We start from the raw sequence: 18,472 nt of genomic DNA on the forward strand, positions 1-18,472 counted from the left end.
ACAAAGAACTGTAGCACTAGTGTCTCTGACACTGCCCCCTTGTGATTGGTGCTGACTGGCACTACTGATTGGTGACCAGCACTCTGGCCATCTTTGAGAGCTGCCCGCTGCCTTGGTTCTCCAGCAACACCTCCTGGTGCTGTTGAGTCTTGTGGTATGCTCTGGCATCCTGTCTGTCCAGCCCAGCATTCAGACTGTTGCTGTGGGCAGCTGCAGTGTGACTTCTGCAGCCCTACTTGTGAACACCTCTGGCTGCCCTTGGGCGTTGGATCTTGGTGCACTGCTGACCAGTGTGCCCATTGATGGGACAGCACCCTCTCACGTGAGTGGCCTTTGTTTGGAACTACTGACAACTGGACACTATCTGGGGAGAGATAGCTGACCACTTGTGACCTTAGAAACTCCTTCCTTTTCATGCATGTATTGATCCATTTGATGACATCCAGACATGCCTTGGGTTCTGTTCACTTTTCGTCAATCTTTTTTCTTCCTCCTCCTCAGACTTGATAATTTCAATTATTCTATTTTTTTTTTTTTTACCAATTATTCTAGCTTCAACTTCACTGGCTCTTTCTTCTGCTCACTCAAATCTGTTATTGAACACCTTTAGTGAATTTTTTATTTCATTTACTATACTTTTCAGCACCAGCATTTCTGTTTGGTTCTTTTTTATATTTTTTGTCTCTTTATTGATATCATTTTTTCAGAAATAGCTTCCGGATTCCTTTAAGTTTTTCATTTCCTTTAGCTCTTTGAGCAAATTTAAAATGTTTTTATTTTTAAAGCTTTGTTTAATGAGTCCAATGTCTAGACTTCCTAAAGGATGGTTTTTGTCAATTAATTTTATTCCCTTGACTAAATCTTGTTTTCCTTATTTTGGCGTGCCCTCCAATTTTTGCTGAAAACTGAACACTTGGATATTATAACATGGTAACTCTGGAGATCAAGTTCTCCCTTTTTCCTAGTTTTTTTTAAGATTTATTTTTATTTATTTACGCACACAAGAATTGGGGTATAGGCAAGAGGTGAGGGGGGATGAGGGGATTTATCAGTGACAGAATGGGGAGCAGAACAGGCAGACTGAATGAAATACACTGCTGAGGGGAGCAGTGGGAGAGACAGGAGAGGTCTGCTGCGCCATGTGGGTAGCTCCCTGGTTTGGGGATCGAACTCATGCTGCAGTGGCTGGTGATAGCTTGATAGGGCTGAGACTTTTACCCCTGTGCCGCAAGGGAGAACTCCCTTTTTGCTAGGTTTTGATGCTTTTTGTTAATGTTGAAAACTATAGTAATCTACCCTGTATTGGTTTCCCAAAATATTACGTGAAGAGTGCAATGCTTGTAGCATATTGTCACTTGTAGATTCCATTCTTTAACTTGTATTAGCTAGTGTCTTTCTTTTTTTTAAAGATTTATTTTTATTTATGCATACAAGAACTGGAGTGCAGGTCGTAGGGGGAGAGGATGCACCAGAGAGAGCGTGGGGAGCACAACAGGCAAATCTACTGAAATATACTGTTAAGGGGAGCAGCAGGCAAATCAGGAGAGGTCTGCTGAGCCATGTGGGTCACCGACCTGGCCGGGATTGAACTCGTGCTGCAGTGGCTACAGATAGCTTCATAGTGCTGTGTCTTAACCTGTTGAGCCACTAGGGTGGTACCCCTGGCTATTGTCTTAACAGAGATTTTCTTGAATGACAAGACTGAAAACAACAAAGGAACAATATAGACAAAAACAGAGACAGAAAAACAATACTTCTACTAGTGTTTGTAGATTGACTTTTTCTGAGACCCTCCTTTAACACTATCCCCAAATTTTTATACCCCAAATAAAAACTCTGTACCCATTAAGTTATGACTCCTCATTCCTCTTTCCCCTCAATTTGCCTGTTCTCTCTCTCTCTATAGATATATATATATATATTTAAAGATTTATTTATTTATTTATACAAGAACTGGGGTACAGGACAGTTGCATGGGAGGGTGAGAAGATTCGCCAGAGACAGAGCGGGGAACAGAACAGGCAGACTGACGAAACACACTGCTGAGGGGAGCAGCGGGCGAGGAGAGGTCTGCTGCACCATGTGGAACCCTTGCTGGCCGGCTGGGATCAAACCGGCACTGCAGAAGCTGCAAACAGCTTCACAGAGTTGCGCTCAACCGCCTGCGCCACCAGGGGAGGCCCTGTTCTAGATATTTTATGTAAATGGAATCATGCAATATTTGTCCTTTGTGTATTGGCTTATTTCATTTAGCATAATGTTTCCAAGGTTCATCCAGGTTGAGTATGTATCAGAACTTCATTCCTTAGTATGACGGAAGAGTATTCTATTTTATGTAAATAACATTTTATTTATCCACTTACCTGTTGATGGATCCATGGACTGTTTCTACCTTGGGACTGTTGTGAATAATGCTGCAAGGAGCACTGGTATACAAATGTGTGTTTGGGTCCCTATTTTCAATTCTTTTGGGTATACACCTTAAACTGGAATTGTCACCTATGGTAAGTCTGGTTTAGTGTTTTGAGGAACCAAAATGCTTTCCGCAGTAACTGTGCCATTTTGCATTTCAGCCAAAAGGGCATAAGGGTTCCAATTTCTTCACATTCTCAGTCTGCTTGCTATTTTTCATTTTTAAGAGCCATCATAGCAGGTGTGAAGTGGTATCTCACTGTAGCTTTGATTAGCATTTTTCTAGTGATCAATGATGTCGAGCTTCTTTTCATGTGCTTGCTGGTCATTTGTGACCTTCTTTGAAGAAGAATCCACTCTAGTTCCTTACCCAGTTTTATTTGGGTTGTTCGTGTTTTTGTTGTGTTGTAGGAGTTATTCTCTTGCAAGTAGGAAAAGGAGGACACTTCTCTGTAGGTGTATAAAGAATCCGTCACATGTAGGGTTAAATGTGTTTAACATGATTATATTGAGTTTCCATGAGAACCCATCTCAAGTCCCAATACTGAATTATATAGAAATCCGTGTATAATAACATGTAGGAGCAATAATGATGTAGTTTTTCAGAGAAGAGCACCCCACTGGAGAACCAGAGCAAATTCTTTCAATATTTATTGATGAATCCAGGCACCTACTATATCCAGGAACTATTGTTGGCTCTAAGAAGACAGCAGTGAAAAACAAACAAAAAACCAAAGAAATCCCTGCCCTAGTGACACATTGTAGTATGTATATGTGTGAGTGGTAAAGAAAATAAAAAAATTTATACATTTTTAAAAATACTGTGAGGGCCTCCCTGGTGGCACAAGGGGTTAAGAAGCAGCCTACGAAGCTGTGTGCAGCCACTGCAGCATGAGTTCAATCCCCAGCCAGGGAGCTACTACATGGCACAGCAGACCTCTCCTGACTTGCCCGCTGCTCCCCTAGGCAGTGTATTTCAGTTGATCTGCCTGTTCTGTTCTATACACTCTGGCTCTGTGAATCTTCTCAACCCTTCCCCTACCTACCTCCCACACTTCTGGCCTATACCCCAGTTCTTTTTTTTTTTAGATTTATTAATTTATGCATACCAGAACTGGGGGTATAGGCCAGAGGTGTGGGGGGTGAGAGGATTCACCAGAGACAGAGTGGGGAACAGAACAGGCAGACTGACTGAAATACACAGATTGCCTGGCAGTCACTGGATCATCCCCACTTTCTCATTTTCCCTGACAGCTATTTTATACTTTCTCTCCTCTGCTTGAAGCACTGTGCTTGCAGAAGACACCAAATACCTTGCTTTATACATATTTTTTATTTTTTTTTAAAAAGATGTATTTATTTATGCATACAAGAACTGGGATACAGGCCAGAGGTGCAGGGGGTGAAAGGATTCACCAGAGACAGAGTAGGGAGCAGAACAGGTAGACAGACCTAAATACACTTCTGAGGGGAGCAGCGGGCGGGACAGGAGAGGTCTGCTGTGCCATGTGGGAAGCTCGCTGGCTGGGGATCGAACTTGTGCTGCAGTGGCACAGCTTCGTAGGTTGTGTCTTAACCCCTTGTGCCATCAGGGAGGCCCCTGCACCCCAGTTCTTGTATGCATAAGTAAATTAAAAAAAAGCACTAAGAAGAAAAAATAAAAGAGAAGTGGAAGGAGGGTGTTGATCACTATTAAATAGGGTGGTTAAAGAAAGGTTCACTGAGAGATGACACCTGAGCAAAGTTTTAAAGCAAATTGGGGACTAGCCTGGTGACACCTGGGGCGAAGATTTTCCAGATGGTGAAAGCACAGGAGTCCCAAGGTGGGAGCACAGCTGAAACATTTGAGGAACAGCAGGGAGACCATACAGATGCTATAGAGTGACCCAGGCAGGGCAAAGGGAGAGGAAGTAAGAGAGTGCTAGGCCAGAGGGCCACTGAATGGGAGGGGCCCGCAGCCCTATTGACTAGGGGTCCAACGGACCTTTTAATAGGGTCACTGCAGAAGCACAGATGGCAGAACTGCAGAATGCAGAGCAGGACATTCTTTAAGCCTGCCAGAATAATCCTTTGGTAGATGCTGGGGGCTTGACCAAGGGTGGTTGCCATGGAAGGGGAGTGTGAAGCTATGTTTGCACAATCACACCCAAAGGCTTTGATGCATTGAGAGTGGGGCTTGAGAGAAACAGAGCAGTCAAGGTCAACTCCATAATTTTTGACTATAAGAACCAGAAAGGTAGAGCAATCTTTAATAAGTGAGCAGCTATAGGAGGAACAGGTTTTGGGGAAATTATCAGAAATTTGAACATGAGAATGTAACATTTGAAATGTCTCTTAGATTTTTTTTTAAAGATTGATTTATTTATTCAAGAACTGGGGTACAGACCAGAGGTGCGGGAGGGTGAGAGAATTCATCAGTGACAGAGCAGGGAGCAGAACAGGCAGACAGACCAAAGACACTGCCATGAGGGTTTTTCCCTGGCCGTCTGGGAACGAACCCATGCTGCAGAGGCTGCAGACAGCTTCACGCACAATGCTCAACCCTCTGCGCCACCGGAAAGGACACTACCTCCCCCCCCCCACTCGCCCCCTCCTCAGATTTTAAGTGACCAAGCAGGCCATCCGCCAGAGGAGGCTGGATTTCTGGCTCCAGAGAGCAAGACCCAGGCTGGATGTGTGAGTTCGAAACCTGTCAATACCCACATAGTATTTGTAATGTCAAGAGAGGCAAGATCACAGTGTAGGTGGGCACAGGTAGAGAGAGGGAGCCCAGGCACGGAGCTCTGGGCACGGCAGTCATAAACGTTGGAGGGCTGCGAGGGGACCACAAAGGGGGAAAAAAAAAAAAGGAAAAAGGCAAACTAGAATGGGTGCCCCAGGACGGGAGAAGGAGATGGTTCAAGAAGGACAGCTTGAGCCCATGTAAATGCCAGAGAGAGGTTGCGATAAGGGACTAAGGATTATTCCTTGGTCTTGGCATCATCTTGGAGGCAAGGGTGTGGGAGCCACTGAGATCTAACTTGATCAGTTTTGGTCAATGAAACTAACTGAAATGTGTTCAAGAGTGTTAGGATGGGAGTGGGTATAGATCATCTCCTGCTGGGCCTCAGTTGGGCAGAGGCTATATTCTACCTATGATTGATTACCATTGGGTGACCCATCTCCTATGGCTGCAGCTCATAGCCAGTTCTAGCTAAGAGTTCTTAGCTACTTTTACTGTTAGGACTTACTGCTACTACTGTGTAGCAGAACTAGAGATCATCTGATCCAGACTCCCTGATTCTGGGGGAGATTTCATCAAGAAGAAGAAAACAATAGAATCCTTAATGTGATTAAAGGTATTGCAAGGAGAGAGAAACAACTGTAGGAAGATTTGGGATAAAAAAATGTCAAGAGGTGTGTTCCTTGTATCCCGAGAATTTCAAGGGCCTTTATCAATAAATGGGAGTTGTACTTTGTCGAAAGCTTTCTCAGCATCTATGGATATTATCATATAGTTTTTATATTTCTTTTTGTTGATGTGTTGGATTACATTGATTTCAAGAGAGTATTTTAAAGGGTAGAATTAGTAAAAATGTGTTTGATAGATTAATGATCCAATCTAGGGGCACGATGATGCTGTAGGGGCGAGAAGGATCCACTGAAGCACTGTCTCCAAGATGACGGGCATTGTGTCGGGGGCAGAAAACCACGGTATGGTATTGAGGCTGGCAGGCTCGGGGTGGCAGGGACCACCCAGTGGCACAGACGTCCCCTCTGAGGGTGGGACTTTCCAGACAGCAGCAATAGCGGTCACAGTGTGGCAGGATGTGGAGCAGCTCCACCATCCACACCCACCTTCCAGGCCACTGCCCCCCAAAGCATAGGAAACCACAGCAGTATTTAAACAGCTCACGAAAGCTGCAACTTGGGCAGACTTGGGGGAGACTTCTCACTCTCAAATGGGGTGGTGTAAAGGCCAAGGCTAGAATCACCTGATGGCTCAGACCATCAGCTCCCCCTCCCACGCTCCCCCTCCCTCCACCTTTCGCCCTGCCTTCCTCCATCTCTCCTTCCCTCCCTCCCCCTCCCATATCTGGCATTTGATGCTAGGGAGATGCAAACAGCTGGAGCCTAGGACACTGGACATCTTCAGGCATCTCTATTTCTGGATGGCATCTTATGTGGCCTCCCTGGCATGGGGGAGCCAGATCCTGCCTGTCAGTCAGCTCAGGCTGTGAAGGTTCATACTTCAAGGGCAGTTCAGCACAACTCTGTCTTGTTGGGCCCATCTCAGAAGTTAAGTCCTACTAGGAGAGGTAGGTACTGAGGCCCGCCCAGGTTCAAGGACGGTTGGCTTTGCCCTCACCTCTGAATGAGGGCAAGTTCATGGAACATTTGAAGAAGAACACCAGTGCTTATTTTTGGAAAATACTGCTGCAAGAGTTCCTAAATTAGTGTGCAGTCAAAACCACCTAAGAAATAGGTAGTCTTGAAAAATTCTTGAAAAATTCTTCCTATCTTTCTAGAATGCCTTTCTCTAATTCTACTCCTGCCTGTCTCGATTGTTGAGAGACTGAACTATTTCCCACCCCTTGAGGCAAATTGTGAGTTCTGTCACCTGTGAGCCATGGGGCCTTGAGCAAATCTAATCTTCCCAGTTTTTGTTTAGTTATATTAAATATGGGATAATGATATGCCTTTAAAAAATATTCATTAAGCTGTGCCTCCCAGGTGGTGCAGCAGGTTGAGTGCCGCGCTGTGAAGCTGTCTGCAGCCTCTGCAGTGCGGGTTGAATTCTCTGGGGGCCAGGGAGAAACCCACATGGCGCAGCAGACCTCTCCTGTCTCACCTGCTGCTCCCCTCAGCAGTGTCTTTGGTCCATCTGCCTGTTCTGCTCCCCACTGTGTCCCCACCCCCCCCACCTCTGACTTGTACCCCAGTTCTTGTATAAATAAATAAATCTTAAAAAGAATTGATTAATCTCCTACTTTGTGCCAGGCTCTGTTCTAGATGCTTGGACTCAGAGGTTAACCAGACCTCATGGAGCACACATTCCAGGCGACTGTGCCCCCTCTGAACTGCTGAGAGAATTCAACGAAATAATGCATGGAAAGCAGGCACTCGCTCAGACTCAGGACTGCTTGGGACTGCAGGTACTCACTCTTCATCGTCATCATCCTCACTATCCTGTCTTCAACTCTCTCCCTCCTACAACAGGCAAAATAAGTTGTTTCCTGGGACAGAGAACTTGCTCTTCAAATCAAGAGTTTGAATTTTGGGGGACAAAGAAAGAGAAGAAATGGCTGGGGAAAAAATAAGAGCTTTTCAAGCCCATCATCACCACCACTATAATCACATAAGAACAGTTAAGTCAACCATGAAATTAACAAGGAGCAGAAATCTGGGTTCCTTCCGCTCAGATCTCTGTGGCTGGGCTTCAGGTTTACGGAGATAAACGTCTCCCATGATCACTCCGTGCCACCAAGGAGGGCGTCCCTCCATGGAGATAATATTCTCATTAATGCTAGACAAATAGAATGCAGGCTTAGGTGGCAGTCCCAGACCTGACAGCCTTCCTGTGTGAATCTCCCTCCTGTGGAGAGGCTGGGGCTGGGAGCAGGAGCCGAGGTTTTCTCCCTGGGCCTCTGCCCTTCCTCCAGCCCACCCACCCACCCGGACCAGGTGCCTGTGCTCTGCTTCCCATCCCTCATGTCCCAGGCCTGAAGCCTCCCACCTGTGCTAGTGCACCCTGGGGGGATGACCCTGGCCTCTATATGTACAGTGAAAATAAGCTACGGGTACTCCCTTCCAAATACGGCACTCACATAATTTCATTATTACTGAAAGAACAGGAAGACAGGCGATGATACTATTTTTATATAGAAATACAGCCAAGAATGCAACATTACTTGGTCTCACTAGGTCTTCAATCTATAACCTCAGCTCCTCCACAGGTGTTGATGAGCTCGCTCTTCCTGCCTGACCCTACTAGTTAAAACTGCTGCTCCCAGCCTGACATCTGCTGTCTCTTCGCCTGTCACTGCCTTCCCCTTCTTCATCCCTCTCAGCAGCACTTTAGCCCCTGTCCTTGTTCCCTGCTATTCCCCTCCCTGCTTCAGAAACATAGAGCATTATTCTTCTAGTTCGTTAGACGCCTTATTCCCAAAGGGGAGACGGTTAGAAGCTAATATGGACGCTGACCTGCTGTGTGCTTATGCCAGTCAATGTGGGCTAAGAGGTGTTGCTGTAACAAATGGTTCCTTATGTCAGTGGCAGATGACCACAGGGATTACTTCTCACCCTTGCATAGAAAGTCCTTTGCTAGTTGGCCTTAGTTCTGCTCAGTTAGCCCCTATGTGGCACCTGCCAGTTTCCTGGACGAGGGAAAAGAGTAATAGAACAACCAATGGCTCCTTGTGACTCACTTAGAAGATCAACATGTCACTTCCATTCAGCTTTCTTTGGTCAGAACAAGTCACATCGCCAAGCCAATGTCAATGGGTGGGAAGGTGATCTGAATGGGGGATTCTAGAAGGGACGTCCATGAGAAGATAGAAGTGATTTCAGTTTACAGATATAAACAGAGGCTCTGAAACCCAGTAAGCAGTGATTCAGGGCATGTCTGGACTTCTCTGTATTGAGCCCCGGGGTGCTGCATTTCAGCACTGGTTTGGAGCCAGAACAACCTGGGGAATTCCAAAGAGAATCCCAGCTCTAACCAAGGTGGGCAGAGGGACATGTCATATTCAGGGAGACGGTGCACAGGCAGGCAGCATTTTCCAGCCCAGCTGCAGTGCTTGGGAAGGGCGGGGCTGCCCTTGCACGGTGGGCAGGATGACCCACCCTGTTCCGGGTGACTCAAAGGAAGGAAAAGGAGGCTCAGAAGGGGGGGTGGGTGTCTGCTAAAGGGAAAGGGGTGTCCCACAGGAGAGGAAAGGGCTACCTCATAGGGGAGCAATGGAACCCACATGTGGACAAGCCTCGCCCCTTCAGCTCCGCAGAAGCCCACCTGCCTTTACCCATCTGAGGCTTTCCCTGGCATCAGGGAGGACTTGCCTGTCCTGGCTGACAAGAACTCTGCTTCCCTAGTCACAGCTTCTCCCTCGTGCTCCTGGGCTCTCAGAAGGTGCGTGTAGCTGCCCACAGGCAGGGGACAGGACCGGGTGACCCCAGTGGTCCAGGCGGCCGCTTCCCAGTTCAATGAAGCTCAGCAACACGGTGTGGCTCATCCATTGAGTCCAGGCTCGCCTGGCAGGGTGAGGCCTGGAGTCCTCCGAGCAGGCACTGCCACCAGCTCCTTGAGACCACTGGGAAAGAAAGGAGACTTGGTCTCACAGTTCTCTTTTTGGCCGTCATCCAGCCTCAGAGCTCCCGAGTTGGGTGGCCTGGGAGGTATTGGAGTCCAACGTGCCCCCTCTATGGGCTGGGGGGCTCTTTGACCTGGGAAGAGGTTTTCTGGCCTCTACAGAACGTTCTACAGACTAGTGACTTCACTGGCCATTTGGAACCGAGAAGTAGTTATTTCATCAATTTTGAAATGTACATTTTTACACTTCAATATTACAGAATCAGACACATCTTTTCATCAGCCGTCTTAACTGCCTCTTGGTCAGCTGGCAGCCCTGAGGTTAATATTCCTTCCGGCACAGGCCACTGGGGTAGCTTGACCAGTTCACTTCAGCTCTCCCTGGATGTTTCTCTCAACAAACCATTGAAGAACCACTTGTGGACCAGAGTCCTGGATGGTGCACATCCTGCCCCCTTCTGGTAAGACCAAGAAAGTGCCAGCAAACCTTGCAGAATGGGCATCCGTGTCACAGAATAATATCCAGAAAGATAATGGGGTGTTGTGGTCAGAAATGCCACACTATCTGCTGCCGGCGCAGAGGATGTAGGGTGTGGAAACACCCAGATGTCCATGTCCCAGAGTCAGAAAGTCGGAGATGTCCGTCTCTTTGTCTCTCCACACACATAGACATCCTCTGCCCCAGGGGAGGTACCTCCCATGACAGGGTAGGTGGGACAGAAACTTGAGTTCTCTCTGCTGCTCCTCCTTTCCTCCTAACCCCCAGGGGCTGGGGAAGCAGCCCAGGAATCCATGCACAGCACCACCGAATCCAGCCAGTGCTTCACATCAATTCTTTGCCTCAAACCAAATCAAATTCTTTATATTTACATTTGATTATATTCTGACTGCACAAATAATACATGCCCATGTTCTGTTATTCAGGATAGTGGAACCGCACAGATGCAGGAGAAGTCTTCCTGCGTGGCACCTGCTCCCTGCCCCGGAGCCCAAAGCCCTCTCCAGAGATGCCGTGGAGACTGGTGTGTCTATCCCTCCCAACAGCTTTTTGCTTAATTTGCTTTTCATAACTGGGATCTAGTCTGTGAGTTCATGTAAATGGGATCCTATGATTTCATGCTTTTCCACTATGTTTTCTCCACTTCATATAATCGTGAGAGAACTTCCCACAGTGACGCATGTAGCATCACCTGGTTTCTAAATGAGGAAGAGTCATCATTTGTTTGCCCTTTTCCATGTTGATAGACATTTGGGTTCTTTTATTTTATACATTTGTAGTGCTATTATAAACAATGTTAAACAAACATCCATGCAAGCCTGTTTAGACATATGTGCAGGAAGTGGAATTTTTTTCGGTTTAAGTGGAAACACACTTTAATTTTAGCGGATAGGCCAAATGTCTTAAAAAATTCTGTACCTATTTACCATCCCAAATAGTGGCAGTATTTACGGCATCTGCTGAACTGATGAGCAAAAAATGTGTCTTATATCTCAAGGTTGTACATTTTCATGTCTTCTGGCTTTTTGTATTTCCTCTTTGACCCACTTATCCAATCATTGGACTTTCCTTATTGACTCATCAGGACTGTTTTGCCCATTTTTGATGCAGATGGGTGGTTTCCATGTTGTAATAATGTCTTTGATATTTGCATTTAGTGTCTTTTATTCTGGAGAATGTTTTGTTTTTAATTTGATGTGGTCAAATTTATTAATCTTTTACTGATTTGGTATTTCTGAATTAAGAATGACTTTCCTACCTCAATATACATTTTTTCCCCTATATTTTTATTCATAAATATATTTTAAAATATTTTCTTCAATTGAGTTATAATTTTGTTGGGATAAATCATATAGATTTGTTCTAGTTATATTCATGTTATATATATAGTTATCTACTTTTATTATGTTATAAATGTGTCATTAGTTAATTCTATACCATTTTTTGAAATACTCCATATATCTTTACATTCTTTTGGTTTGTATAGTGAATTCCTAAATGCATGGGCTGGTTTCAGAACATTACCTTCTTTCAAAGTGAATATCTACACTGTATGTTTATTTTTATATATTGCTATATATCATGGAAATTTCCTACCTCATTTTTTTCATAATTGTTTTGAATATTCCAGCACATTCTCTCAAATGCAAGAATCTGCTTGTCAATTTCATAGGGAAAATCCTGTGTAACTAATGTCAAATTTAAATTCAGCACTGATTTGGGGGAACACTGACATTTGTGCTATATTTAATCTTCCCATCAAGGAACATTGTGTATCTCTCTATTCTTGCAAATTTTAATTAAAAATGCATATATATACACTATACTTTATCATTTTCCTCATGTAGATACTGCACATTTTGTTTGATTTAACCTAGTATGGTGTAGCAGTGCTATTTTGAATGACATTTTTCTTTACATGTTATAACTCATCATTGCTGATAGATACATAGGAGGCACTGGGTGGGCATAGACAGACAAGTCTCTCCACCTAATGGCATTTGTTCTAATTACTCCTATAATTTGTTAGTTCAGTTTTCTTGGTAGTTCAATTTTTCATGGAAAATAAAAAGATTGCCTTTTAAGATAAACCTTGATGTTATTTCCTCCCTTGCAGTTATTATTCTACTGATAATTCATATTTTCACTTCTCTTGGTAATTCATATTTTTCTGTATATTTCTTTATGATGCCAATGATTTCAAACCTTTTGGCTACTGTGAATAATGATGCTATGAACATGGGGACACAAATACCTGTTCCAGTCTCTGCTTTCAATTCCTTTGGGCATATGCCTAAAAGCAAAGTGATGAGCTGCGCAATAATCTTGTATTTAGCTTTTTTGAGGGACATCCAAATTGTTTTCCATAGCATTTGCACCATTTTAATATTCTTACCAACAATCTATGAAGGTTCCAATATCTGTGCTTTTGGTATTTAATCCAAGAAATCATTGCCAGATTCAGTGTCATGAAGATTAATTTCATCTATGTTTTCTTCAGAGGTTTAGAGTTTAAGTTCTCATTTTTAGGTTTTTGACCCACCTTTAGTTAATTTTGTGGTGTTAGGTAAGTGTCCAACTTCATTCTCTTGCTTGTTGATATTCAGTTTTTCCTGAATCATTTGTTGAAAAGACTATCCTTTTCCCATTGAATATTTTGGTGCTCTGTCAAAAATTGTTTGGCCATATATGCAAGGGTTTATTTCTGGGCTTTTTATTCTGTTCCATTCACCTATATATCTGTCTTTATGCTAATACCATACCATTTTGATGATGATAGATTTATAGTAAGTTTTGAAATCAGAGACTGTGACATATCCAGCTTTGCTTTGCTTTTTCAAGATTGCTTTAATTATTTAGGGTCCCTTGATATGTCACATAAATTTTAGGAGAGTTTTAAAAATTTTCCGTAAAGAACACCATTGGGGCCTCCCTAGTGGTGCAAGGGGTTAAGACACAACCTATGAAGCAATCCGCAGCCACTGCAGCATGAGTTCAATCCCCGGCCAGGGAGAAACCCGCATGGCACAGCAGACCCCTCCTGACTCTCCCACTGCTCCCCTCAGCAGTGTATTTTGGTCAATCTGTCTATCCTGTCCCACACTCTGTTTCTGATGGATCCTCCCACCCCCCACGCCTCTAGCCTGTACCCCAGTTCTTGTATGCCTAAATAAATAAAAAAAAATCATTGTCTGATTAAAAAAAAAAAAGAACACCATTGGGATTCCGATAGGGAGTACATTGATTCTGTAGATCATTTTGGATAGTATTGTTGTCATTGCACTATTAAGTTTTCCAGTCAATGAACATGGGGTGTTTTTTATTTATTTGTCTTCTTTAATTTCTTTAGCAACATTTTGCAGTTTTCAGTGCGTAAATCTTTAAACTCTTTGGTTAAGCTTATTCTTAAGTGTTTTACTCTCTTTAATGTTATCACATGGATTTTTTTTAGAAAAAAATTTTCTTTTGGATTATTCATTGCAAGTACATAGAAATAGAAGTGATTTTCATGTAGTGCTTTTATATTCTATAACTTTGCTAAGTCACTTGTTTACTCCAACATTTTTGTGTGTGCCTTTCTTGGGTTTCCTACATATAAAGTCTATGAATGGAAGTAATTTTTCTTTTCCCTTTCCAATTTGAATACCTATTTTTCTCATGCCAATTCCTCTGGTTAAATAGCAGTGGTTAAGAGTAGAAATGCTTGCTTTGTTCCTGATTTTACAGGAAAAGCTTTTACCATTGATCTTTCATCATTGAATTTGATGTTAACTATGGGCTTTCATATGTAACCTTTATTCTGCTGAAATAATTTCCCCTGTTCCTAGTTTACTAGGTGCTTTTATCATGAAAAGGTGTTGAATTTTGTCAAATGTATACATGCTACTTTCTTTTAATTGCATTTCATGTCAATAGAATATGACTGGATATTTTTTACTTCATTCAGTCTGAGATGTTTATTGCTTTCACAATGCCTACCCCAAGCATGTATTATGAGTCAGGTTGTTCTCAACTTGATTCTTACCAGTTCATTTTGTTTACAGTTCTGATGCTGTTTCATTAGGTTTCTATTTCCTTGCCTTTTGTTATATTGATTAAGTTTACTCTATTTTATTCTCTGATGAATATTTTAAGCCATGAGAGAATAGGATAACAGTTAAATTTTAATCTCATGGTGCAATCCTTAAATTTTTAATGAATTGCTACACTTTTTTCCTATTGATGCCTAGAACTTATTTTTATTCTAGGTTCTAGAGAACTTATCTCCACTCTAGTCCCAAACAAAACAAAATTCTCAGCATAACATTCTCTATCTCTGTCCCTTTTGTCATTTCCCATGAAGTTATAAGCTAGTGTTTTTTCTAATTGTTGTTATGTATATAGTATAATCTGCACTTATTTAATCATTATTTGCTTTCTGTTCACCATAACTTCTTGTATTCTTTTTCTTCTTCCTGTTTTGCATTCAGCTACAATATACCTTTTCATAAAGTCCGTATTTTATGGGTACTAAAAATTATAAATGTGTGCATGTCAGAAAACTTAAAAAATTCATTAAATAACTATTTCTATTTAAACAGAAAACTATATTTAAAATTATTTTCATTCAGGAATTTGAGAGTACTGTTCCAGAAAGTTTGCATACATCTTTTACAAGAAGAATTTTAAGAACATTTCTTTCTTGTTCTTTTGGATGAAGTCTCTTTTTATTTTAAATATCTGAAAATTTTCACATCTCTTTTTATTCTTGGAAGTATGAAATTTCACTGAGATGTCACTGCACATATGTGTGTGTGTGTGTGTGTGTGTGTGTGTGTAGGGGGTTGTAAGGGTTTTATTGCATTATAATTTATATATCATAAAATTCACTTATTTTGTGTGTACAAATCAATGACTTTTAGCAAAATTTCAGAGTTGTGTAACCATTGCCACAATTTACTTCTGAACATTTCCATCACCTTAAAAAGATCCTTTATGTCCTGCTGCAATACATCTCTATTACTACTCCAAGCCCTAGGCAAACACTAATTTACTTTCTGTCTATCAATTTGCCTTTTCCGGACATTTCATAAAAATTTCATAAAAATTGAGTATATCATCTGTAATCTACTGGTTCTGGCTTCTCTCATTTAACAAAATAAAGATTCATCTATGTTGTAAGATCTATCAGTACGTCATTACTTTTTTGTTGCCAAATAATATTCCTTTTATGTATTTTGTTTTTCAATTCACCAGCTGTTGGACAATTGGGTTATTTCCACTATTTTGGCTATTGTGACTAATGTCACTGTGTAAACATTTACACACACATTTTTTTGTGGAAATAAGTTTTCATTACTCTTGATAGATACCCATGAGTGGAAATGGTAAATTTATGTTTACTTTGATTATTTATTTATTTTTTATTTTAAAAGATTTATTTATTTATTTATGCATGTACTGGGTACAGTCAGAAGCACGGGAGTGTGAGAGAATTCACCAGAGCCAGAGCAGGGAACAGAACAGGCAGACTGATGAAATACACTGCTGAGGGGAGCAGCAGGCGCAGCAGGAGAGGTCTGCGTGCCATGTGGGACCCTTGCCAACCAGCACTGCAGAGCCCGCGGGCAGCTTTGCAGCCCAGAGCTCAACTGCATATGCCACCAGGGGAGGCCCTATGTTTACTTTTAAAAGAAACTTCCAAAATGTTTTCCAAAGTTGGTGTATTATTCACATTTCACCAACAATGTAGGGGCATTCCAATTTTCCCACATCATCACCAACAGTTGGTGTGGTTAGTCTTTTTGACTGTAACCACCCTGATGGTCGAGAAATATCTCATTGTAGTTAACTTTGCATATCCCTAGAAACCAATGATGACGAACATATTTTCATTTGTTTATTAATCCTGCCTACATATTCTTTGGTGAAGTATCTCATCAAATCTTTTGCCCATTTAAAAATTAGATTGCTTGGCTATTTTTATTACATGATAAGCATAATAACAAAAATAGTTAATAAAACAATACCTAGCAAAGTAAATACTGACTAAGTGATCTTTATATATCCTGGATACAAGTCTTTTATCAGATATGTGAGTTTCAAACATGTTCTCCCAGTTTGTGGCTTGTTTTTTAATTTTCTTAATTTTCTTAATCACGTCCTTTGAAGTATAGAAGTATTTATTTATTTCAGGGAGACTTTAATAGGCTCTGAGGCACCAACACTTGTGCAGTGGAAAAACACAGGGAAAAGAACCAGCCTTGCTGGGGGACAGGGAGAAGGAGTATTTCAGTTGGGCGGGAGGGAATGTAATCCCAGGGCCTTTGAAGGGCAGTTCTGCCTCAGCACTAGAGCATGATGGTTGGGACTGGGGGATCCCAGGGTTTGAGGGATGAGCTCCAGGAGGTTGGAGATGGATCCCTGGGGCTAGTGGATGCACATCAGGGCTGGAGGAAGGACCCCAGGAATAGGGGAGTGGACCCCAGAAGTTGGCAGGTGGACCATTGGTTCTGGGAGCTGAATCTCAGGAGCAGGAGGATGGACCCCAGATTTTGGTGGATGGACTAAGGGAGCTGAGGGTGGACACCAGGAGCTGGGGAGGGCCTGGGATCCCCTCAGGGCAGGCCCACTGGGAGGCTTGGGTGGCAGCAGCAGGCCTCCTGGTCGGGTTGGAGGCAGAGGCTCAGATCGGGGGCTGCTTCACCCCAGAAGTTCTGTCTGGCAGGCTTGGAGGGGCTGGGGGCTTCACCTTAAAGTAGAACTGCAGGAAGAACTGCTTGGTATCCTGGTTCTAGTGAGTCCAAAATTTGCCTTTGGCCTTGTCAATCTCCCTGCTGGGAACCTTGAAGACAGTGGTTTCACAGGGCTTGGCAGCCATCAGTCGGTACTGCCAGTGTTTGTGTGAGGGCTTGAGCCTCTGCTCATAGGCCTTCATGAAGTGGGGGTGGGGAATGATGCCTTCAGCATTCTCAGGGTAGGGTGGTCAGTTTGGAAAAGGAGAGTCTGCTGGCCCACGTCCATGTCCTTCTGTTTGGTCATTATGTAGCCAGGGCAACAAATCTTCACAAACTTCTTTGTCTTCACTAGACCTTCTCCAGTGCTGACTGGGCAGGGGCCTCCTTAGCCTCCTTGGTCACTCTTCAGACCAAGTTGGTTCAATGCTTTTTTCCTTGTGTGTGGGCAAGGTCACCACCCTCATTGCTGTGCATCGTCAGGCATGGCTTGCATTTATAGGAACCCAGGTGGTTTTCATAAAGTAAGGGTCCTTACTGACATCGATGCTCTCCAAGGCCAGATGACTGGGCTGCTCCCTGCCTTCAGGGTTGCAGGCCAGAGGAGGCCACCTCCCCTTCTCCAGTTCTTGCCCCAGGGTGATGCTGGAAGTCCATGGTGAGGGTCTTGGGGCTTTACTGGATGGGCTGAGAAATTTGAACAGAGGCTTCACCGCTATCATTTTTTTCAGTTGCCACCACCAGTATAAAAGTTCTTAACTTTGATAAAGTCTAATTTATCTTATCTTTTTCTCATATTTAAGAAGTCATTGTTTAGAGGCCTCCCTGGTGGTGCAAGGGGTTAAGACGCAACTTTTAAAAAAATTTTTAATTAATTAATTAATTAATTAATACAAGCACTGGGTACAGTCAGAAGCGCGGGAGGGCGAGAGAATTCACCAGAGCCAGAGCGGGGAGCAGAGCAGGCAGAAGGACCGAAATACACTGCTGAGGGGAGCAGCAGGCGGGAGGAGAGGTCTGCGTGCCATGTGGGACCCTCCTCAGGTGGCCAGGGAGCAGCCAGGGATCGAACCGGCACTGCAGAGGCTGCGGGCAGCTTCGCAAGCCAGTGCTCAACCGCTGCGCCACTGGGGAGGCCCAAGACACAACTTATGAAGCAATCCGCAACCATTGCAGCACGAGTTCGATCCCCAGCTGGCCAGGGAGCTACCCACATGACAGGGCAGACCGCTCCTGACTTGCCTGCTGCTCCCCTCAGCAGTGTATTTCAGCAGATCTGCCTTTTCTGTTCCCCACTCTGTCTCTGATGAATCCTCTCACCCCCACACCTCTGGCCTGTACCCCAGTTCTTGTATGCATAAATAAATAACTCTTAAAAAAAAGAAGCCATTGCTTAAACTAAAGTCATGATGATTTATACCTGTTTTCCTCTAAGAGCTATCTAATTTTAGGTCATAGATTTAAGCTTTAGATCTACTTTTCAGTTAATTTTTAAAATTTACATATATATGTATATATATATATAACATCATTGTTCATTTTTAAAAAATGTTTGCTTCC

General features: G+C 43.2%; 1 pseudogene across 1 annotated transcript; it reads right to left on the bottom strand.

The window, feature by feature from the left end:
* Positions 1-16,380: 16,380 nt before the first annotated feature.
* Positions 16,381-17,569, bottom strand: LOC311178105 (splicing factor 3A subunit 2-like; annotated as a pseudogene). Its single transcript has one exon. The product of its transcript is annotated as a splicing factor 3A subunit 2-like (transcript).
* Positions 17,570-18,472: the final 903 nt, after the last annotated feature.

The sequence above is a fragment of the Talpa europaea genome (assembly GCF_964194135.1).
Source record: "Talpa europaea genome assembly, chromosome: 10".
Lineage (NCBI taxonomy): Eukaryota > Metazoa > Chordata > Mammalia > Eulipotyphla > Talpidae > Talpa > Talpa europaea.